Source organism: Leucoraja erinacea, chromosome 1 (assembly GCF_028641065.1).
Source record: "Leucoraja erinacea ecotype New England chromosome 1, Leri_hhj_1, whole genome shotgun sequence".
In the NCBI taxonomy this organism is placed as follows: Eukaryota; Metazoa; Chordata; class Chondrichthyes; order Rajiformes; family Rajidae; genus Leucoraja; species Leucoraja erinaceus.
This window is the reverse complement of record NC_073377.1, coordinates 54,586,982-54,610,706: the sequence shown is the minus strand read 5'-3', so window position 1 is coordinate 54,610,706 and position 23,725 is coordinate 54,586,982. Positions and strand designations below refer to the sequence as shown.

Genomic DNA, 23,725 nt, shown 5'->3' with positions numbered 1-23,725 from the left:
GTGGCTGGTCCATTTGAGTTCCTCATCAATAGTTTGCCCAGAATGGTATTGGCGAAAGAGACTTAGTGATAGTAATGTGTTAAAGAGCAAGGATATGTTGTTAACATTTTTCTTGCTGTGAATGATTATTTGGTCATTGTCTTGAAATTTTCCTTGAGTACCATCAATTTTTGATTTTATCAGGAATCCTCATGCAACAATGATCAAATAAGAGTACTATATTTTACATCACCGCTAGGGTTCAGTTGTTTCGTCCAAGTTTATATCAGAGCATGATAATCTGAAGGACTATGTGATACACCTTAACATTTCTGTGCCTGAATACTCTGTGCACTCACCCTATCTATTCCCCTCACGATTTTGTACACCTCCATTGACTTGAGAATTAAGGGACATAAGTTTAGGGGTAACATGAGGGGGAACTTCTTTACTCAGAGAGTGGTAGCTGTGTGGAATGAGCTTCCAGTGGAAGTAGTGGAGGCAGGTTCGATTTTATCATTTAAAAATACATTGGATAGGTATATGGACGGGAAAGGAATGGAGGGTTATGGTCTGAGTGCAGGTAGATGGGACTAGGGGAAAATAAGTGTTCGGCACGGACTTGAAGGGCCGAGATGGCCTGTTTCCGTGCTGTAATTGTTATATGGTTATATAGTTATAAGACATTCCCACAGCCTCCTGCGCTCGAAGGAATAATATCCTAGCCTGCCCAACCTCTCTGCCCAACCTCTCAGCCCCTCAAGTCCTAACCGATCTCATATCCAGCTTAATGGCATCCTTCCTGTAGCATGGTGACCAGAACTGAACAGATCTCTCCATATGCGACCACACGAACATCTTGTGCAACTGTAACATAAAATACCAATTTTTATAGTCACCACCCTGACTGATGAAGATGAATGTGTCAAAAGCCTTCTTGACCACCATATCTAACTGTGACTACACTTTCAGGGAATTATGTATCTGTACTCCCAAATCCCTCTGGTCAACCCTCTCCAAGTTCCTGCCATTCACTGTGAAAGGCCGGCACTGGTTTAACTTCCCAAAATGCTGCACCTTGCACTTATCTGCATTAAACCTCTTTCACCATTCCCCAGCCTACTTGCCCAGCTGATCAAGATCCTGCAGTGATTTTTTTTGTAACCATCTTCACTGTCTACGATACCACCCACTTTGGCGTCATCTGCAAACTTACTAATCATGCCTTGTACATTCTCATCCAAATCACTGATATAAACCACAAACAGCACTGGGCCCAGCACCGATCCCCAAGGCACAGCACGTCACAGTCTGAAAAACATCCTTCAACCATTACCCTCTGCTTCAATCCATGGATCCATTGTTTCCACTTGGCTAGCTCTACCTGAATCCCATGCGATCTAACCTTCCAGAGCAGCCTACCATGCGGAACCTTATTGAACTTCCTTGCTGAAGTCCATAAATGCAATGTCTTTGACCTTGGCCTCATCAACATTTTCGGTTATCTCTTCAAAATCGCAATCAACTTCGTAAGACATGATCACCCACTTATAAACCCACGTGGACTATCCCAACTCAGTCCCTGCTGTCCAGATGCATGTATCTCTAAAACCTCAGAATCCTCTACAGTAACTCGCCTACCACAGATGTTAGGGTCACTGGTCTGTAGTTCCCTGGATTCTCCTTGCAGCCTTTCTTCAATAGAGGCACAACATTAGCCACCCTCCAGTCTTCTGGCCCATCACCCGTGTCTAATGACGAAAAGACCACATCATGAGTAACAAATGAAGTATACTAAATTGGAAAGTACAAGTAGGTCACTGGTTTACCTGACATTTTTATTTGGGGATTCGGATGGTGAGACGCATGAAGGTAAAATTGCAGATGTTGCATTTCCTGTCATTGCATTTGAAACTATCAGAAGTCGTCGTCAGTTTGTTATTCAAGGAACGGTCCTTTCACAAACTGTAAGCTGAAGGGAAGGAAAGATATGTTAGGTGGAGGCATCATTGGAAGTATTAGAGATGGCAAAATTCTACGTTTAATTGTATACAATTATACAATAGAAATATGTTTTCATCTGATGTCCATATAAATAACAGCAAGCTTCGTTTTTTGCATAATTAGGGCTAATCTCCTGTTACCTAGAGACACACCCTGATCTGGGTCCAGAGAGTCTATTTTACAAAATCAAAAGCCTCCTGGAATTCAATGGCATTGTCTACACATTGGCAGGGCTTCTACTATCACAATGAAGTTGTCACCCTAAAACGTCTCTCTCAATGTGAGCCGAAGGGATCGTTCCTGTGTTCTAGTTTGGAATTAATGCTTTACATCTGGAGGGAATGGACAGGCGTATTTCAGGTCCGAACCCTTCTTCATACCTGCAATGGCATCTATTCATTCCCTCTGTAGCTGCAACCTGACCCGCTGATTTCCACCAGCACTTTGATTTTTGCACAAGATTCAAGCATCTGCAATATCTTGTGTATCTCAGATCTAAATGACAGTCAATTTGGTTGATAAGTTGATAAGAGTGAGGCAGACCACGAACAGTGCCCTGCATAATGTTTGGGACAAAGACCCATCATTTATTTATTTGCCTCTGTTCTCCACAAGTTGAGATATGTAATAGAAAAATAATCACATGTGGTTAAAGTGCATATTATCAGATTTTAATAAAGGCTATTTTTAAACATTTTGGTTTCACCATGTAGAAATTACAGCAGTGTTTATACATAGTTGCCCCATTTCAGGGCAACATAATGTTTGGGACCCAGCAATGCCATGTAAATGAAAGTAGTCATGTTAAGTATGTTGTTGCCTATCCTTTGCATGCAATGACTGTTGGTCTGCGATTCATGGACAACACCAGGGTCTTTTCTGGTGATACTCTGCCAGGCCTGTATTGCAGCCATCTTTAACGTTTGCTTGTTTTGGGGGCTAGTCCCCTTCAGTTTTCCCTTCAGCAGATAAAAGGCATGCTCAATTGGGTTCAGATCGGGTGATTGACCTGGCCACTCAAGAATTTACAATTTTTTAGCTTTGAAAAACTCCTTTGTTGTTTTAGCAGTATGTTTAGGATCATTGTCTTGCTGTAGAATGAACCGCCGGCCAATGAGTTTTGAGTAATTTGTTTGAACTTGAGCAGATGGGATGGATGTGTCTATACACTTCAGAATTCATTACGCTACTACCATCAGCAGTTGTATCATCAATGAAGATAAGTGAGCCAGTACCTTCAGCAGCCATACATGCCCAGGCCATAATACCACTTGACAATATGCACTTTAATCACATGTGATTTTTTTTAAATGACATATCTCAAATTGTGGAGTACAGAGGCAAATAAATAAACGATGGGTCTTTGTCCCAAACATTATGGAGGGCGCTGTACCCATGGCATTCATTGAGCATGACCATGTCTGAGACCATTTTACCAGAAACTCAACTGTAGCAGCTACATAACTACAAAACGCTACCGATTCGACTTGCAGATTAACTTTTTGGGAATCCTGCACCAGCACTCCCATGTCCCTTTGCACCTCCGATTTCTGGATTCTTTCTCGATTTAGAAAATAGTTGACGCCTTTATTCCTACTACTCCACACTTTGCTACACTACGTTAAATCTGCCCACTCTCCCAACCTCTCAAGTTCAAGTTCAAGTTCACATTTATTGCCACAAGCACCAATTGAGGTACAGTGGAATTTGATTTACCATGCAGCCATACAAACAAAAGAGCGCAATACACAATAGAATATAACTTGAACATCCACCACAGTGGAATCAACATTCTTCACTGTGGTGGAAGGCAGTAACTTTGTCGGTCCTCCTCCTTTGTTCATCCATGGTCGGGGCCATGAACCCTCCACAGTCGCCACTACGGATGGCTCGATGTACAATCTCCAAGTCGTTCTGCAAAGTCCCTGCTTTCTCTACACCACCTGCCCTTCCACCTATTTCCGTATCAACCGCAAACTTAGCCACACAGCCTTCAATCCCCTCGTCCAAATCATTAATATACAAAGTGAAGAATAGCGCCCTCAGCACCGACCCCTGCGGAACTCCGCTAGTCACTGGCAACCAACCAGAAAATGCCCCCTTTATTGCCACTCTTTGTCTTCTGCCATCCAGCCAACCTACTATCAATGCTAGTACCTGCCCTTTGATACCACGGGCTCTCATCTTCCTTAGCAGCTTCACATGTGGCACCTTATCAAAGGTTTTCTTAAAATCTAAGTAAACGCCATCTATGACTCTCCTTTGTCTGTCCTATTTACTTCTTCAAAGAATTCCAGCAAACTTGTCAAGCAAGACCTCCCCTTCACAAAGCCATGCTGAGTTTGGCCTATTTTATCGTGAACTTCTAAGTACTCTGTATCCTCATCCTTTCTAATGGACCCTAAAATCTTATCGATCACCAAAGAGACTAACCGGTTCCCACTATTCTGCTTTGCTCCCTTCTTGTGCAGCGGGGTAATATTGGCAATTTTCCAATCATCTGGAACCTATCCTACCTCTAGTGATTATTGAAATATCATTGTCAATGCTTCCACAATCTCTAAAGCTACCTCTTTCAGAACACTAGGATGCAGTCCATCTGATCCAGGTGACTTATCCACCTTCACCCCTTTCAGCTTCCCAAGCACCTTCTTCCTAGTAATAGCCACTCCACTAACTTCCACCCCCTGACTCTCTTGAATTTCAGGCACGTTGCTGGTGTCTTCCACTGTGAAGACTGATGCAAAAAAGTTATTCAACTCGGCTGCCATTTCTTTATTCCCCATTATCACTTGTCCTGCATCATTCTCCAGTGGTCCAACTTCCACTCTTGCCTCTTTCTTAATCTATATATAACTGAATAAACACTAGGTATCCTATTTTATATTATTGGCTAGCTTACCTTCATATTTCATCTTTTCTCCCCGTATTGCCTTTTTAGTTACCTTCTGTTGTTCTTTAAAAGCTTCCCAGTCCTCTGGCTTCCCGCTAATCTTTGCTATGTTATATGCCTTCTCTTTTAGTTTTATACTGTCCTTGACTCCCCTTGTCAGCCACGTCGCCTCGTTGTCCCCCTAGAATCTTTCTTCCTCTTTGGAATGAAAAGATCCTGCGTCTTCCGGATTATTTCCAGAAATACCTGCCATTGCTGTTCCATCGTGCACCCAGGTTATGTGCCCTTTCCAGTCAACTTTGGCAGTTCCTCCCTCATTCCCCTTTGCTCAGCTGCAATACCAACACTTAATTTCACCTTCTCCCTCTCAAATTGTAAATTAAAACATATTATGTTGTGGTCGCAACATCCTAGTGCTTCCTTTACCTTGAGTTCCCTTATCAAATCCGGTTCATTACATAACACTAAATCCAAAATTGCCTTTTCCTTGGTAGGATCCACTACAAGCTGCTCTAAGAATCCATCTCAGAGGCACTAGAAAAATTCCCTTTCTCGGGGTCCATTACCAACCTGATTTCCCCAGTTTACCTGTATATTGAAATGGTATACATGACCACCGTAGCATTGGCTTTCTTACGTGCCAATTTTGTATCCTAATCCTGGCTACTGTTTGGAGGCCTGTAAATAACTCCCATTAGAGTATTTTTACCCTTCTGATTTCTTAGCTCCATCCACAATGACTCTACATCTTCTGATCCCATGTCACCCCTTGTTAAAGACTGAAGTTAATTCCTAACCAACAGCTACCCCACACCTTTCTGTCTTTCTGATAGGATGTATAACCCCGAATCCCTTGCAACCGTAATGCCTACAACATCATATTTGCCAATTTCTAATTGTGCTACAAGCTCATCCACTTTGTTCCTTCTGCTACATGCATTCAAATATAATACCTTCAATTCGGTGTTGACCAACCCTTCTCTCTCTCAACCATCCCAATTTTGCCTGACCTTACTCTCTTCTCCCTTTTTAAACTTTCTGTCCTGTTATTTCTGGAGACTTCCGTGACCTTCCCTGCACTCTCTTTCCCTTTAACGGTAGCATATGCTTCCACGTTGTTGACTCCACCCCCCCCACTATTCAGTTTAAACCCATCCGTGCAGCTCTAGCAGACCTGCCAGCCAGAATGTTGGTCCCTTAACCTCCAGTTAAGGTGCAACTTGTCCCTTTTGTACAGGTCACCCCTGGCCCAGAAGAGATCCCAATGGCGGAGAGAACTAAATCCCTGCCCCCTGCACCAACTTCTCAGCCACACATTCAGCTCCCCTATCTGTCTGTTCCTACCCTCACTAGCATGAGGTACTGGCAGCAAACCAGAGATAACTACCCTGGAGGTCTTGTACAACTATAACATAACGTCCCAACCTGTATACATAATTAATTCCCTATCAGACGAAAGTCAGCATGCCAAGAGCTTTCTTCACCACTCCATCTACCTGGGACTCCACTTTCAGGGGATTATGTATGTGCTTGTTGATCTATAACATTCCCCAGGATCCCATTGTGAAGGCCCTGTCCTGGTTTAACTTCCGAAAAAGCAACACCTCACAGTCATTTAATCAAACTCCATTAGATTATTTAAATATTTAGAGACATTCAAAACTTTTTTAAGTGATATAAGTAACATATGTTTTCAAAAATGATTAACAATCTAAAAAATAATTACACACAAAATAAAGTTAAAAAATGCTTTCCCCCTTTATAATCCACACCTTCTTTTCTAAGCCTCAGATAATGAACTAATTGTTAGTGATAATGCATATGCCTGCCAGATGGCATTCGTCCAATATTTCATTGGTGGAAAAAGAGTGCTGCAATTAACTTGTGTGCACGGTTCTGCCATTCCCATGCGAAGAAGGCAGCCAACAGTATCTTACGCAGACTCTTATTTTAAGTTTCCAATGCTGCCTGTGCTAACTCAAATAAAAATGTGTGAGAACACACATCGACCTGGTGACATCCATTGGTGATACAAGACAAGATGAGGCCTTCTGTTTGTGAACCTTGGGGGAAAAAGAGTGAGTGAGAAATGAGGCCGAGCCCAATTTAGAGTCTGCCTTTCCTTTTGTAAAATATGCCACATGTTTATAGCAGCAACATTTTACTTACAGGTTCATCTGAGAATTAAAAAAAAGTAATAATGATTCACAAGAAATGCAACAACGTCTGAAGGAACGTTTAAACATGTTTCTGAAGAAAGGCCTGATTTAAATGCAACTTTCTCTATTGCTAAAAATGTTTTAAAGGAATGATGCCTGTTAAATCTTACCTGTTCTATATATTTTTAAACATACCTGTTCTATATATTTTTAAACAATAAGAAACTGCAGTCTGAACTGATAGTGCCTGTTTGTTAATGTTCCACTACGACATACGTGGTAAAACATATTTTCTTCCATTCAGAAATAGAGCATTTAAGTTACACAGCCGTGCTCATGGAGCACAGCATACGTTATGCCAGCTGGCCGTCAGCGTTAGTATAGTACCGTTATACAATGTAATGGGTGGCATGCATTATATGTGTAGTGGAGATTATAAAAGGCATGGATTAATACAGGTTAATCTAGAGTGCCCTAGTAACATCAACCATTGCTACTAAAACGGATTAATTGCTCATTGGTCACTCACCTCAATACTAGCATTGATAGCAGGTAGGCTGGATAGCAGAAGGCAAAGAGTGGGCAATAAAGGGTTGGCTGCCAATGACTAGTGGAGTGCCGCAGGGGTTGGTGCTGGGACCGCTTATATATTCACGTTGTATATTAATGCTTTGGATGAGGGGATTGAAGGCTTTGTGGCCACGTTAGCGGATGATATGAAAATAGGTGGAGGGGCAGGTAGTGTAGAGAAAGTAGGGACTGCAGAAGGACTTGGACAGGTAGGGAAAGTGGGCAGAGAAGTGGCAGATGGAATATAGTGTAGCAAAATGTGGAGTCATACATTTTGGTCGTAGGAATAAAGGTGTTGACTATTTTCTAAATGGGGAGAGAATTCAGAAATCGGAGATGCAAAGGGATTTGGGAGCTGGTGCAGGATTCCCAACAAGTTAATATGCTAGTCGAATCGGTAGTAAAGAAGGCATACGCAATGCTAACATTTATTTCAAGAGGGCTAGGATACAATAACAGGGATGTAATGCCACTTTTGCAATATTGTGAGCAATTTTGGGCACCATATCCGAGGAAGGATGTGCTGGTTCTGGAGTGTCCAGAGGAGGTTTACAAGAAATACCCAGGAATGAGTGGGTTAACATCGGATGCACGTTTGACAGCACTGAGCCTGTACTTGCTATAGTTTAGAAGAATGACGGGGGGAAAATCTATTTCACCCATTTTTCAGTTTTGGCATGTTGAACAGCTTGAAGACATCATAGCTTCTGAATGCAAATAAACTCATGAAACTGGAAAATTACAGCAATTAACTGTGAAGAGAGAACTTCCATGATACAACGCTGCTCGATGTTAGTGGGCAGCTATCCTTGATGCAAGTGGCTAATTGACTGCAAAATGCAGGCAACTCTCAAGTTGTGTTATTACTTTATATTCAAAGCATTTCTTGCCTATTTCTGGATGCACATAGGCCTGCTGTTCATTTCTAAAATTATGCACTCGTGTTCTTTTAATTGCTATTTATTTCTACATGAATTCATTTCATCCACTTTCAATTAAATAAATGTCAAATCAAAAATGAAAATATAGTCACGCAGGCTTTGCATAAAAATAGCAAATTTAGTTTTCTTTGCTTGAACTCCATGTTCTGAAATAAGATTTGACATCTCATGGACCTAGTATGCTTTGTAAAAAGAACATTTGTTATAAATATGCCAAAGTTATGTTGTATGTATTGCTCGCTAGTATTATTCCTTTTATACTTTACCCTTTATGTTTCTATTAAACAGGCATTTTGCCTCCTTTCCCTTTGTGCCAAGAATCAACACCCCAAAACAGATTATCAACAGGCTAATGTGCAGCCAACTGCATGGCCTTTGCAAATTCTTTGCTTAAAAATGAGCTCCCGATCCTATCAATTCCTTTCCATGCACGAATATTGAGCTTTTCTTGACATGCTGGCTTAAGAGCTTGCTTCCAACGGAATGTGGATCAGTTACAGATACGGGCAGAGTAATGGCAGATGGAGTATAATCCAAGCTATTGTGAGGTGTTGAACTTTGGTAGGCCAAATTTAAGGAGAAAGTGTTCAATTAATGGCAAGACGCTTAATAGCATTGATGTACCGAGGGATCTTGATTTCTTGGTCCATAACTACCTGAAAGTAGCAATACGTATAAGTAGGTGATAAAGGCAATCTGTGGTATACTTGCCTTCATTGGTCATGGTATTGATAGGAAGAGTCAAGTTGTCATGTTACAGCTTTATCAAACTTTGGTTAACCCTTATTTGGCGTATTGCATGCAGTTCTGGTCACCCAATTAGAGGAAGAATGTAGAGGGTTTGACGAGGGTGTAGAAGTGGTTTACCAGAATGCTGCCTGGATTGGAGGATGTAGCTATATGAGGAGGTTGGGCAAACTTGGATTGGTTACTCTGGCACGTCGGAGTTTGAGGAGAGACCCAAGAGAAGTACATCAAATTATGAGATGCATAGATAGGGTAGGGTAGATAGAAAAAGACGTAATCTTTTATCTCATGATGAAAATGTCAAAGCCTAGAAGGCAGAGCTTCAAGATCAGAGAGGGAAATGATTGACAGACCACGGATCTAGTGTTGAAGTCATCTTTAACTATAACATATAGCAGAACGGTACAGCAGGGTGTTAGTTCATCACTACCACTTCCAAGACTACTTAATGTAGGAAGTGGGTGTTAATATAAAGCATACATTAAGGTGGGGTAAATGATGCTACACTACTCTGATTGGTTCACATGCAATAACCAATCTACATCCTTCCCCATAAAGAGTAGAGATAGTTAGGCAAAGGTTAAACACATGGATTTAAACATACTCGCCGTATCTGTCAGGCGGTCTACTAATACGACCCGAATACTTACGGACAAACCTCTCTCCCTCCGTACAAGAAAAGTTAGTGGGGAGGGAGGCAGTGAACCCGGAAAGGAGAAAGCAGCTGGGGACACTTGAGGCGACCGGTGGGGTGAGCATGCGGTACAGGTAATGTTGTTAGACGGGATTGCCGTCCCTGGCGGAGAGCGCACTCTGGGACTAGTGGTAGCAGCAGCAGCAGAGGGTTTAAACAGCAGGGGTGGCGCAAAGGGATCGGCTGGATGTGGACGCGGTTCTTTTACAAGCAGCAAGTGTTGGTGGCTCCGTCTGTACAGGGCACCATCGGCGTTGACAAGGTAGGAGCGAGGTTCCTTAGACGGGCCGACAACGAAACCCAGACGGGAATGTCCCATGGTAGTCTGCAAACGGACGACTTGGCCCTGCAGTAGCGGTTTCAGTGGTTTACTGGACTTGTCATAAGAACGCTTCTGAATGTTGTGTTTCTCCTGAATGCGCTTCTGGACCGCGGCTGGCTTAAGCACCTGTGGCATCAGCTGTTGCTGAAGGATCGGAGGTGGTGTTGTCCGAGACATCAGGCGTTGAGCTGGTGAGCCCAGGACCTCATCTCTGGAGATGTTTCTAAGGTTTAAAAGGTCTAGATAAACATCTGACTTGGCCAGGTGGGAGCGAGCGTTCCATTGGTTGGCAAAGTGTTTAAATGCGTAGCTGGTGAATTGTCTTCCATTGTCAGTTTGCAGACGAACTGGGGGAGATGTGTGGGGCAAGATTTTTTACAGAGTGCAGCGTGACTGGGACATGCTGACATGGATGGTGATGGAAGCAGACACAATAGTGGCATTTAAGAGGATTTCTAATAGGCACGTGGATATGCATGGAATGGAGGTAGGGAGATTAGTTTAACTTGGCATCATGCTTGGAACAGAAGGGCCTGTTCTTGTGCTGTTCTTTGTCCTATGTTATGTCTTATAATATAGGACCTAATTGCCCATTAATTCAGATGAATTCTCAATTTTCTTGATGATGATGATAATGATAAGAATAATTAATTCTGTAACTACCATTATATTAACAATTATTTTACAATTTTAATGTTTCAATTCCTTAATGCATTAACCTTCTGATTAAGTAAATCACAAAGCAGAGCAACTCTAGCTCTTGTATATGACATTGATTCTAAAATACTTGGCTATTCACAGCATTCAAAGGATGATGCGTTAAAAGTAAAGTTAGGCTAAGGAAGGTTAGATTCTTAATAGTCAAAATTTGTCAACATGTAAATGTTGTCATTTTAGAGATTTGGAATGATCCAATGTCACTACCTGGAAAGGACTTATCCTGGTGATTAATGATCCCACGCATCTATCCGAATTTCAAGTCTACCAATTTTTTTTTTTTTTCAGTTTCAACAGTTTGTTGGAGTGGTATGAATGTTCATTTGAATATTCCAGCCAATCAAAGAATCTTCTGTTTCTTCATTGTTTGTGATGGAGGTCAAATCCCAGTGGTTTCACTGTGAGGTCTGTGACCTCTCCATTGTTGGTGTTGGCATCTTTCCAGTCTCTGCGCCATTCAGTCTTGGAGTCAAAGTCTTCCAGGTATTTGACTGATGACCAGAATGGCGTGCGGGACTTCAGGCGCATGTTGAGTAGATTGTTCAAGTCAGTGTGGATGGGAAGGTCAGGGTTAGCCTCGATGGTGCACCAATCTTTCAACATCCTCTCCCTTCTGCGTATGCTGGGAGGGGCGATATGAGAGAGGACAGGGAGCCACTGCAAAAGCGTTGACTTAAGCATCCCTGTGATGAACCGCATTGCAGAGTTAAGGACAGTGTCAACTCGTTTGGTGTGGCAGCAATTAGCCCAAGCTGTTGATCAAAACTTGGCTGTTGAGTGGACTAGGGCTGAGTTTGCAGTACAGAGGGTGTGTGCATTGGATCCCCAGCTGTTGCCTGCAAGTTTCCTGATGATGTTGACCCTTGCTTTCAGTTTATCAGCCACATTCATCCGGTGTTCACGATAGGTGAGGGTGCGATCCAGGGCAACTCCAAAGTACTTGGGGAATTCTTCATTCGTCACCGGCTTACCACAAAAGGACACTCGGAGATTTGCTTTGGTGAGCCGATTGCTGAGGTGAAAGGCAGTGACAGTTGTCTTAGATGGGTTAGGGCGAAGTCGCCAGAAGGTGAAGTACTCCTCCATCCCCTTCAAGTCTTGGGTTAGCACTCTGCTGATATCCTCAAGGGCAGCTCCCTGGTGGGCAAGGGCAAGGTCATCTGCATATGCAAATTTCCTGGACAAGGCAGTTGGCATGTCACTCACATAAATGTTGAAGAGTAGGGGAGCTAGGATAGAGCCCTGGAGGAGACCATCATTCAGGTCCTGACAGTACTGGTCTGGTTCCCAAGTGAGACCCCAAATCTACAGTTGCTGAGGATGGTTGAGAGGGCACGCATGGTGGTTTGGCACTTCAGGATTCTGGAAGCTTTCAGCAACAGACCATGTCTCCACACGGTGTCATAAGCTGATGACAGATCGATGAGATCACCACCAGTTTTCAGGGCATGATGCAAGCCAACCTTTATATTGGTAGTGAGGGCAAGGACTTGATCTGCGCAGCTTCTACCAGGTCTAAAGCCAGTTTGCTCTCTGGGCAGAACAGGATCTACCAATGGAGAAATCCTGGCAAGCAGGAGGCACTCAAACAGCTGTAGGATGTACACAAAAAGGAGATGGGTCGGTAACCAGCTGGATCATCAGTAAATTATGAAAGAATCAAAGAATATTCCACTGTCAATAAATAGCCAAGTATCATAAAAAAAAGGATCAGCTACCTTCTGCTCCTTCCTTGATTTCATTATTGTCTGTTTCTCCCTCCTGCCGCCTGCCGCAGTTTGAAATTCTATTTCATGCCATTTAGCCAGTTCCCACTGCCGTCAAATTAATGATCACATGGCTCTTTTTGCATTTGTTAAATAATATATTGATCATATTCACATACCTAATATTATTCCTAATAATTACAAACAGTAGGAGAGCAATAGGCAATTAAACTTACTCAGCTGAAAGGTTTGTGCTCAGTGCCACAAACTACTCACATAACCATGCCATCACTCATTATGGAGAATATCTGGGGATGTGGTAAGCCTGGTCAAAGTTAATGCATATAATTTTCTGGATGTAGCAAACTCTCAGGATTTTCTAAGATTTTCTAAACTTTAGGAACCTTCAAAATGTTCTAAATTGCCCAGATCCTTTTGTTTTCTGCCCAATGTTTGTACTTCTACACAATGGGCAACTCCTGAACAAGCCTCTTTGCACAAACCTTGCACAGGCAACCAAGAAGATTGATGAGGGCAGGGTAGTAGATGTTATCTACATGGGCTTTAGTAAGGCATTTGACAAGGTGCCGCCTGTCAGGCTTTGGCACTGTGTGCATAAATCAAATGTAATCTAGGCACCACATGCAAGCACACTGCCATAAGGTGGCAGGCATAAATTTGGGCACGTTATTCAAAAAATAGGGGTATTAAATTAAACTTTGCTAAAAATTAGTACAAAATCGTGAGAGGAATGGATCGGGTAAACGGAAAGTCTCTTGCCGAGAGTGGGGAAATCGAGAAACTGGGGACATAGGTTTAAGGTGAGGGGGAAAGATTTAATAGGAACCTGCGAGATAACTTTTTGTTTACACATAGGGTGATGCATGTGTATGGAACAAGCTGTCGGAGGAGGTAGTTGAGGCAGGTACTATTGCCGTGTTTAAGAAACATTTAGACAGTTCAGCCCCTGTCCCACGATGCGAGTTTCCCCAATAGCTCTCCCGAGTTTAAAAAAAACTACTCGGGTCGAGGAGACTGTCGGGCCAGAGTGCCGCTACTACTCTGTAATCATCAGAGGGCTCGCTTACAGACAGACCCTCGATCTGATACAACAGCGTGCGTGCGTGTTGCATGTGCTGTTGTCGTCATGCACGAGTGATTCACCTGTCATCCAATCACAGGCCCCCTTATGCGCATCAGTTATACGCTATATTTTGCCAATTCCTGCCAAAACAAAAAAGTTCCAGTAACGTCTGGTGTTGTTCGGTTGGTTTGGCATATGCAAATACGGATAAACTTGCAAAAAAGAAGACTGTGCAGCTATGACAGGCAATGGGAAGCAAAAAGACGTGGGTTAAGCCAGTCAGCGGTGACTCGACGAAGGCCTTCTGAACTTTATGCCTCAATTCTCAATTGGGAATTCTCAATTGGCCATTGAGGGAGAATAACCTAACCGCATGCTTCCACAGAAGTGCACAAGAAGGCCACACTACCTACAAGCAATATTGGTGCATTATTCGTGAAATCTACTGTGGAAAATGACAAAACGCGGCAAGTGAAGCCTCGTATGTGTACTATACAGTTAAACACGGACTCAGCTACAACAGCACCGACTGTCTTGCTAAGCTCAACGGTGCTTTGTTTAATGATTCAAATGTTGTGAAGAAGATACACTTGGAAAGAATGAAAGCTGAGATGATTACAATGAATGTTTTTAGACCAAATACTGTGCGGGATATTATGAATGATCTGCCCTCGACCGAAGAAGGTGAGCCCACGGATTTCCTAGTTGCCACCGATGCCTCAAACAAGGGAGATAGTAAAATGTTTCTAGTGTGCATGAGATATTTCTCCGTCTGATGGAGGGCAGTGTAAGTTACTTGACTTTTATGCAGACAATGATGAAACTGCAAATGGTATACATCAATCTCTATTGAGCTGTCTGGAAAAGTATAAACTGGATATTAGACACGTCACAGCTTATGCAGCTAATAATGCCAATGTAAACTTTGGAAAACACCACTCAGTTTACCAGTTTTTGAGCAGTGCCAACAATCGCATTCTGAAAGCTAAATGCCCAGCTCACATAGCTCATAACGCCTGCAGCCAAGCCTGAGATCAGCTGTCAGTGGATATTGAGACAATTGTTCTAAAGGTCTACAGCCACTTCTCAATATCTGGCGTGAAATACCGTGTCATGTTTGCACACAATGGCTCTCCCTTCATCCAGCTGTCAAATGTCTCCTGCAAAGCTGGCCAGCTCTTACGTCATACATGACGAGGATTTTTGAGGATAAAGAAAAAACTGGAGCTACTGAAATTTATCTGTGCTTTTTCCACAAGAAGCACAGGGTGTGTTTTTGACCAAGTCGTAAAAAAGCTGGAGGAAACAAAGCTCTGCATCACAGATGTTTACGAGGAAGCTCGAAAGTTCAAAATGACGATGCTTCAGCGGAAACAGGACAGCTTTTTTGGATACCAGACCAAGCAGCTGATGGACAAAAAGTGCCAGCACAAAGGTCCAAGCAGCAACAGGACTTTGTGAAGTTCTATGACTGTGTCATTACATACATTGACAAGTGGTTTGATTTCTCACCAGAAAATGTAATGATGAAACTGAAACCGATCGGCCTCTATGAGGAGCTCTCCTTCACTGACCTGTGGCAGGTGGTGGCTGCCCTTAAAATGACAGAGACCGTCTATATGGACCAACTCTATGAAGTTGTGCTAGCCAGGAGGAAACACAGAAAGCCAGACAGGATACCACAAAATCCACCAGTGAGAAGTGTGTGGCAAAACATAGGGAAAGCCAACTTGATCAACATGTTCCGGATTGTCTCATTTGTCCTCAGTGCGTCAGGCTTAAATGCCTTTGTAGAAAGGATCTTCTCTCTGATGACCATTAAATGGTCAGAGTCAAGAAACAGATGCAGCACAGAGCTGATTAAAAATGAACTTCAAATATCTGTGAACTGTGACTTGTCGTTAGAACACCTCTCTGGCTGTGCAAAAGGACAAAGGACTGCTTGAATCAGTCAAGAGCAGCAAGAAATATCCATGGAAAAAAGTAGACTTGGTGGGCCCCTCCCTCTTTTCCAGTGATTATATGTCTACTCTATAGGCACATACAGATAGGGTTATTTGGTGTTATTTCATGTCTGACTGGTCGTCAGATTATGCTGTGTTATAATTTGTTATAATTTGGTGTTACATTTCATGTAAACACTGAAGATATGGTTCATATATTGGATTTGTTTACCTATTCAGGGTCTTTGGGTTTTTTTTCTCTCTCTCGCTTTTGAAAAAGGTCACTGTTACCATCTACCAGTCCCCTTGGTCACTTCATCCCGGGCCTGCACCAGACCCACACCGCCGCGGCACGCCACCTTTTGTCCCTTATTTGGGAGTGAGAAAGTTGGCAACCCTACTTGGAGGTCAAGTCTATTGCTCAAAAGTAGCCACATAGGGGTGGTGAAGAAGCTAGGCTCAGTCTGAAGAAGAGTCTCGATCTGAACCGCCACCCATTTAGAAACATAGAAATTAGGTGCAAGAGTAGGCCTTTCGGCCCTTCGAACCTGCACCGCCATTCAATATGATCATGGCTGATTTCTTCTATACAGAGATGCTGCCTGGCCCGCTGAGTCATTCCAGCATTTTGTGTCTATCTTTGGAGAAAAAGGAGCCTCTGTAGTTCTTTCCCACCCATTTGGTAGGTTCACATGTCGAGGAATTGAACAGTAAAGTTGAAAGTTCATGCTGCTTGACCTGCTGAGTATTTCCAACAGTTGCTGTTTTAAATCAGATTTACATCAACTATATTTTTTCTAACATATTAAATTTGAGCCATTTAACTGGTTAATCCAAGCACAAGTGTCAGCGGGGAACCCTAACACCCTGCTGGGTTTTCATCAAACTACTAACCTAAAATTGTTTCACAGCACACCTCTCAGACACGATTAAAATCATCCCACCAGTCATGAAGACGGCTGAGCAAAACTAGGTCAAGGAAAGGTTACCTTGTCCCTTTCGCAGAAGGCACAAGTGAGGACAACAGTTGCACACCTTCACCTTGTGCACACACACACCAGGTGCTTGGCAGGTTGCACACACACACTAAACCAAAGATACTAGAGGAGCGCTCCTCTATAATCTTTGCACTAAACAAGCCGATACAGGAGCAATGGTGCCTGTCGAGCTCGGCCGTGCACCGGGCCCAATCCCCGGGCTCAGCGCCGCTCCCCACACCCACAGCCGAGCCCATCTCAACCGCGTCCTCAAGGCAGCCCCAGCCCCAGCCCCAGCCGGCCGTCTGCAGCCCCGACCCCCTGCAGCCCCGACCCCCTGCACCGCACCCGGGCTCATCTCACCGCCACCGCCACCCGCTCCCGGGCCCGGGCCCGTCTCCCCGCAATCTCCCCGCTCCCGGGCCCGGGCCCGTCTCCCCCGCAATCTCCCCGCTCTCTGGCCCGGGCCCGTCTCCGTCTCACCGCCCGCTGCTCCTTTCGGCTTCTCCAGTATCTTTGCTTTCGGCTGCTTGTTTCATTTCTCTTACCCCCCCTCGGCTCTTTCCTTCACCTCCAGTTCCTTCTCTCCGTCTCCCTCACTGTGCGAGACCAAAATCTCCTTGAAGCTTCTTTTTCCATGATGTGTAATTTCATTCTTACCGCATTTTGATTTATCCAACCGGCAAAGCAATGTGAATGTAATAAAACATCTTTAAACGGGAGGTAAGAACGGGACGCCTTAGAACACGGGAGCTGATGTTTTTGATCGGTAGCGTAAAGTCACTTCATTGGGGCTCTTTGAAGAACAATGTTTTAACACAAAGTTCTGAAAACGCAAAACTTTTCAACAGATTGCCTCTTGTATCATTTGCACATGAAATAAACTGCTGGAGGAACTGCTGGAGGAACTCGATGTTAGGCAGCATCTGCAGGGGGAATAGACAGCCACGGATTCCCGTTCCCTCCACTAATGCTGCCAGACCCGCTGAATTCTTTGTTTCACTTAAAGGAACTGCAGATGCTGGAAAATCTACTAACAGTCTGAAGAAGGTTTCGACCCGAAACGTTGCCTATTTCCTTCGCTCCACAGATGCTGCCTCACCCGCTGAGTTTCTCCAGCATTTTAGTTTACCGCTGAATTCTTTGTGGGTTTTTGCATTGCATCTGAGCTCAATTAATGTTTAACTTCTCACCATACTACTTCATTAACATAAAAATCGTTTGCATCAAATAATTCCCAACAATTTTTTATGTTCCTTTAAGACATAAATGCTTTATTAATAGTAATCTAACACACAAACAGGACCTTCGTCCCAACTTGCCTATGCCGACCAAGATGTCCCTTTTGCACTGGTCCCAACTGGCTGCATTTGGCCCATATCCCACTAAACCTTTCCTATCCAATTACCTGTCCAAATATGTTTTAAATATTGTTATAGTACCTGCTTCAACTGGGCAGCTCATTCCATGTACCCACCACGTAAAAACATTGCCCTTCAGCTTCATTTTAAATCATTCCTCTCTCATGTTAAACCTATGTCCACTGGTTCTTGATTCCCCTACTCTGGGTAAAAGCTTCTGTGCGTTCATCTGATTGATTCATCTCATGATCTTATATATCTCTATAAGGTCACCTCTCAGCTTCCTGCACTCCAAGGGATAGTCTGCGCCTGCCCAACCTCACCCTCAAATCTTGCAACATCCTTGGATATAGTCTGCATTCTTTCTAACTGAACAACATCCTTCCTAAACCAGGGTGACCAAAACTGAACACAATACTCCAAATGAGGCAGCGCCAACATCTTGTACACCTGTAACATTACAACTTCTATACTCAAAACTCTGACTGATGAAGGCTAATGTACCGAGTCTTTTTGACCACCCTATCTACCCGTGATGCCACTTTTAGAACTTTGTACCTACACTCCCAGATCCCTCTGCTCAACAACACCCCCAAGGCCCTGCTGTTCATAGTGAAGATCATGTCCTGGTTTGACTTTCCAAAATGCAGCACCTTGCACCTATCTGTGTTAAATTCCATTAACAACTCCTCACATCACTTACCCAACTGACCAAGACCTTGTTGTAATTTTTGATAACCATCTTTGCTATCTACAATACCTCCCACTTTAGTGTCATCTATAAATTTACTAATCATACCTTCTACATTCTTATCCAAATCATTGATATGAACCACAAACATCAATGGGTCCAGCACCGATCCCTGAGGCACACCACTAGTCACAGGCCTCCAGTTCAAGAAACAACCTTCCATCATCACCCCCTTCCTTTCATACAGCCAATTCTCTTTCCAGTCGGTAGCTCTCCCTGGATCCTATGCAATCTAATCTTCCAAAGCACCCTACCATGAGTTATAGGGAGAGGTGGAGTAGGCTGGCACTCTATTCTCTGGAGCACAGGAGGATGAGGGGTGATCTTATAGAATATTGTATAAAATCATTAGAGGAATAGATTGGCCAGATGCACAAAGTCTCTTGCCCAGAGTAGGAATCAAGAACCAGAGGACATAGGTTTAAGGTGAAGAGGAAAAGATTTAATAGGAATCTGGGAGATAAAATTTTCACACAAAGGGTGGTGGATGTATGGAACAAGCTGCCAGAGGAGGTAGTTGAGGCTGGGACAGTCCCAACATTTAAGATACAGTTAGACAGATACATGGATAGGACTGGTTTGGAGGGATATGGACCAAATGCAGGCAGGTGGGACCATGTAGCTGGGACATGTTGGCCGGTGTGGGCAAGTAGGACTCAAGGGCCTGTTTCCACACAGTATCACTCTATGAAGTGGAACCTTATCAAATGCCTTGCTGAAGTCCATATAGACAACATCTAGGGCTTTGCCCTCATCAGCGTTTCTAGTTACTTATTCAAAATACTCAATCAGATTTGTAACACACAATCTCTCATGTACAAAACCATGCCGACTATCCTTAATTAGCTCTTATATATCCAAATACATATATATTTTATCAATCAAAATCCTCTCCACTAACTTGCTTACCAAAGATGTTTCAGAGCAGAATATATGTGAAACATTGCATTTAAAAAATTGGGTTAGATAATGCTAGCAGTGGTTTTCTTTTCAAACCTCCAGCACACAGTTTATATACTGATTACAATCCAAAGGAAGCCATTCAGACTATCATGTATGTGCTAGCTCCTGACTGAGACAATCCCTTAGTGCCATTCCTGTGAAGGGGATTGGCCAAGAAATTATTAATTACTTAATCTTTACTCGGTTTCTTTTAATAATTTTAAGCATTTTGTTTAACTGTATTATGGTTTAATTAATTTGATGTTTTTTTTTAATGATTTGTACTGGCACAGTGGTGCAGCAGTTGATGCTATAAGACCATAAGACATAGGAGTAGAATTAGACCATTCGACCATCGCGTCTATTCCACCATTCAATCATGGCTGATCTATTTTTATCTCTCAATCCCGTTCTCTTGTCTTTTTCTAGTAACCTTTGACGCCCTTACTATTCAAGAACCTATCAATCTCGGCTTTAAAAATACCCAAAGTCGTCACATCCATAGCCGTAAATTCCACAAAATCACCACCTTCTCGTAATTGATTCTGTCTTGAAATTGTGGGGGGGGGGGGGGGGGTGCATAATTGTTTGATCCTATTTTCTTGTGCATGGTCCAATAGGTTTAGGTGAATAGGTTTCACACGGAAAAGTGAATTTGCATTGGAAAATGACTGACATTACCCCTACACATTCCAAATGCCCAGTACATCTATCTATCTGCTTGTACACAGAACCACATTATTTGCCCAACACAATACAGATGCCTCTGAATCCTCAATTGATTTTTACACCACAGCCCTGTGTTTTTCTGTGCAATTACTGGGCCATTGGGTACAGTTCTGAAATGCATGTCCTGAACAGTTAAGATAGCTGAAGTCACATCTTCGCTCATGGTTATTAATTATCCCTGTTACTTTCTGTATTGTGGCATTCACTTCCAACTATTTCAAGTATCTTCCCAACAACTTGACCCCTGTCCATAATAACTATGCAACTTTGATGAAATTGTTTCATGTTCCCTTTTAATTTTCATTATTGTTCATTCTGTGCATCTGATGCCTCATTCCCACATATCAAGGAACTGCTGAGATTTGGTCATTTCAGTCCTACCACTACATGCCCTACTTGGTCTATCAGTAGAATAGTACTTGGGTGCCCCCTGGAGGTATTAATTTGAAGACTATAAACCATTACTTAGAGGAACAGTTTTTAATGTGAAAGATCAAAGTTACCATGAAAATAATTTTTGGATTAGTGATCAAATTTTACCATTTTTGATCCATGTCCAATTAACTTTGGAGTTATCAAATTAAACTCTGGGCCTTACTTAAGTTGCCCCTGTTTAACGGGTGCAGTCATTGCACACATTAATGCATTAATCAATGCAGTCGTGAAGGAGAGGAGGAAGTACTATGTCTTATTGCGGAGTCATATTTCTCTGAATAATGTTGATTTTTTTTAATGACACTGCAGCTACACTTGTCTTTGCGCATGCTTAATATTCTACCAAGCTCCTCCATTAAAATTTGCATTTGGTGGATTGGCCTGGTTTGGTTTAGGTCAAGTGATGATCTATAATCTGTCAATTTGCAGCTACTGTACTCACCCGCAGCCACCATGCTGATCTGGCTGATTCCTCTAAAATGCTTGCCAATGTTGAACTTAAAGTTATTTTCAGAAATAAATGGGTAACAAAAATTTATCAAAAAAACTAATGTCAGCAAAAGGGGGGCGGCTGTCTGTTGCGCTAGTACGGGTGTTGCGGGCTGAAGGTACTGGTTTCCAGAGGGCTAGTATAGACATTGTTGGCCGTATGGATGCTTGGGCAGGCATCCAACTGTTGCAACGATTTTAAAAGCCTAGCCAAGGCAAACAATTGGGCTGCAGCCACCCGACAACCAAAATTCATTTTGTGAGCACAAACTTGTTTAAAAAAGGCGAGGCAAACAATTGGGCTGCAGACACCCGACAACCAAAATTCATTTTGTGAACACAAACTTATTAAAAAAGGAGAGGCAAACAATTGGGCTGCAGACACCTGACAACCAAAATTCATTTTGTGAACACAAACTTGTTAAAAAGGGCTGCAGCCACTTTACAACCGCATCAAGGGGACTCACCGTGGAGTAGACGTGCGTTCAGTGTCATTCGCAGCTCAGAGAGCCGTGACCCTCTCGCTTCCTGGTCTGGCAGAGACTGAGTGAGGCACGACACTTCCTGGTTTCATAGTCCCTCCCCCTGCGGATGCAGCAGAGAGAATGGGGAATTTTGTAAAAACATTAATATCTCTGTCATTTTTCATCGACGGAATAAATCCTCCACACTCATAGGGCGGAGGGGGGCTCTGAGCGAGGTGGCCAAAAATGACGGCCGTAGGTGGCGGCGTTCTCTCAGAAATCGCAGCACAGTCGGCAAATGCGGTCAAGATCAGAAATTTAGTAATATACTAGACCAAGTGCAGACCCGTTGGGTCTGTTCCCCCAATGTGCGGTTTTGGGGGGGGGGGGGGGGGGGGCAATGCAGCGTCAACATGCAGCGTCTCACACACTAACTATCCCCCCCCCGCACTCACGCTAATTACCCCCCTTGATATTATATTAATATTATTAATTTGCTCCTTTTACCCCATAACCACCCTATCTACTGACGCATAGCCCCCAAATTGCAGTCACATCTAGAGGGGGGGGGGGGGGAGTAGAGAGTGAGGGCTGAGAGAGAATGGACAGAGACAGAGAGAGAGAGGCAGACACAGGGAGAGGGGGGAGAGGGAGAGTGGGGTGGCGAGGAGGAGAAGAGGGAGGGTGGGGAGGGAGAGGAGGGGGAGGAGGAGAGAGAGAGAGAGGGTGAGTGAGGGGGATAGAGAGGGGGTGCTGAGAGGGGGGTGAGGGGGAGAGGAGGAGGAGGGGGAGCAGGGAGGGGGGGGAGGGGGTAGGGTGGAGGGAAGGGGGTTAGGGATGTGTGGAGGGGAGGGGGGGTTAGGCGGGAGGGGGTGGAGATGGAGGGGGGTGGGGAGGAGGGGAGGAGGAGAGAGAGGAGTGGGAGGGGAGAGGGAGGGGGAGAGAGTGGGTAGAGAAGAGGAGGGGAGGAGAGAGAGAGTGGAGGGAGAGGAGGGGAGGAGAGAGGAGAAGGGGGGAGAGGAGAGGGGAGGGGGGGGGGGAGAGGGGGGGGAGAGGGGTGTGAGGGTGGGGGGATGGGGGAGAGGAGGAGGGGGGAGAGGTTGGGGGGAGAGGGAGGGAGAGAAACTTCAGGAAGTTAATAGCGGCTACAGAGAGAGAGAGAAGGTGAAAAGCTTCTAAAAAATAACATACATCGGAATTAACAGATGAGAGGGAGAGAGAGAGAGGAGAGAGGAGTGAGGGAGAGAGAGAGAGAGAGAGAGAGAGAGAGAGAGAGAGAGAGAGAGAGAGAGAGAGAGAGAGAGAGAGAGAGAGAGAGAAGAGAGAGAGAGAGAGAGAGAGAGAGAGAGAGAGAGGAGAGAGGGGGGGAGAGAGAGAGAGGGATAGGGAGATGGTGAAAGAGAGAGAGAGGTGGGGAGAGAGAACAGGGGAGAGAGAGAGGGAGTGCCTTTTTACTTCAACCCAAACCCCACAAACCACCATTTGCAGGCATTGCTTACTCACAGTTGTGTAGACATATGTTCAGTCATTCAGAGCTCAGAGTGCCCTCCAGACTGCTTGAGGCACACCACTTCCTGGTTTTATAGCCCTACCCCCTCCCTCCAGCGGGGGCAGCAGAGAGAATGGGGAATTTTGTAAAAGCAGTAATATCGCTGTCATTTTTCATTGACGGGAAAAATCCTCGGCACACACGCGGCGGAGGGGGGCTCTGAGCGAGGTGGCCAAAAAAAATGACAGCCGTAGGTGGCGGCGTTCTCTCGGAAATCGCAGCACAGATGGCCAAAAGCAGTCAAGAACAGAGATTTAGTAATATAGATT

General features: G+C 43.9%; 1 protein-coding gene across 8 annotated transcripts in view; it reads right to left on the bottom strand.

Moving 5' to 3' along the window:
• rnf180a (ring finger protein 180a) overlaps positions 1–22,028 on the bottom strand; it is a 141,735-nt gene extending 119,707 nt beyond the window's left edge. For 2 of the 8 annotated variants that reach the window (XM_055634919.1, XM_055634951.1), the window contains exons 1-2: positions 17,397–17,626; positions 1,809–1,951 (exon numbers count right to left, since the gene is read on the bottom strand). The gene's annotated coding sequence lies outside the window, so the exon portion shown is untranslated. Of the gene's footprint in view, positions 1–1,620; positions 1,731–1,808; positions 1,952–17,219; positions 17,299–17,396; positions 17,629–21,910 lie in introns of those variants that run through there. The other 6 variants (XM_055634922.1, XM_055634939.1, XM_055634933.1 and 3 more) reach the window with 6 other exon arrangements.
• Between the last annotated feature and the right edge of the window lie 1,697 nt (positions 22,029–23,725).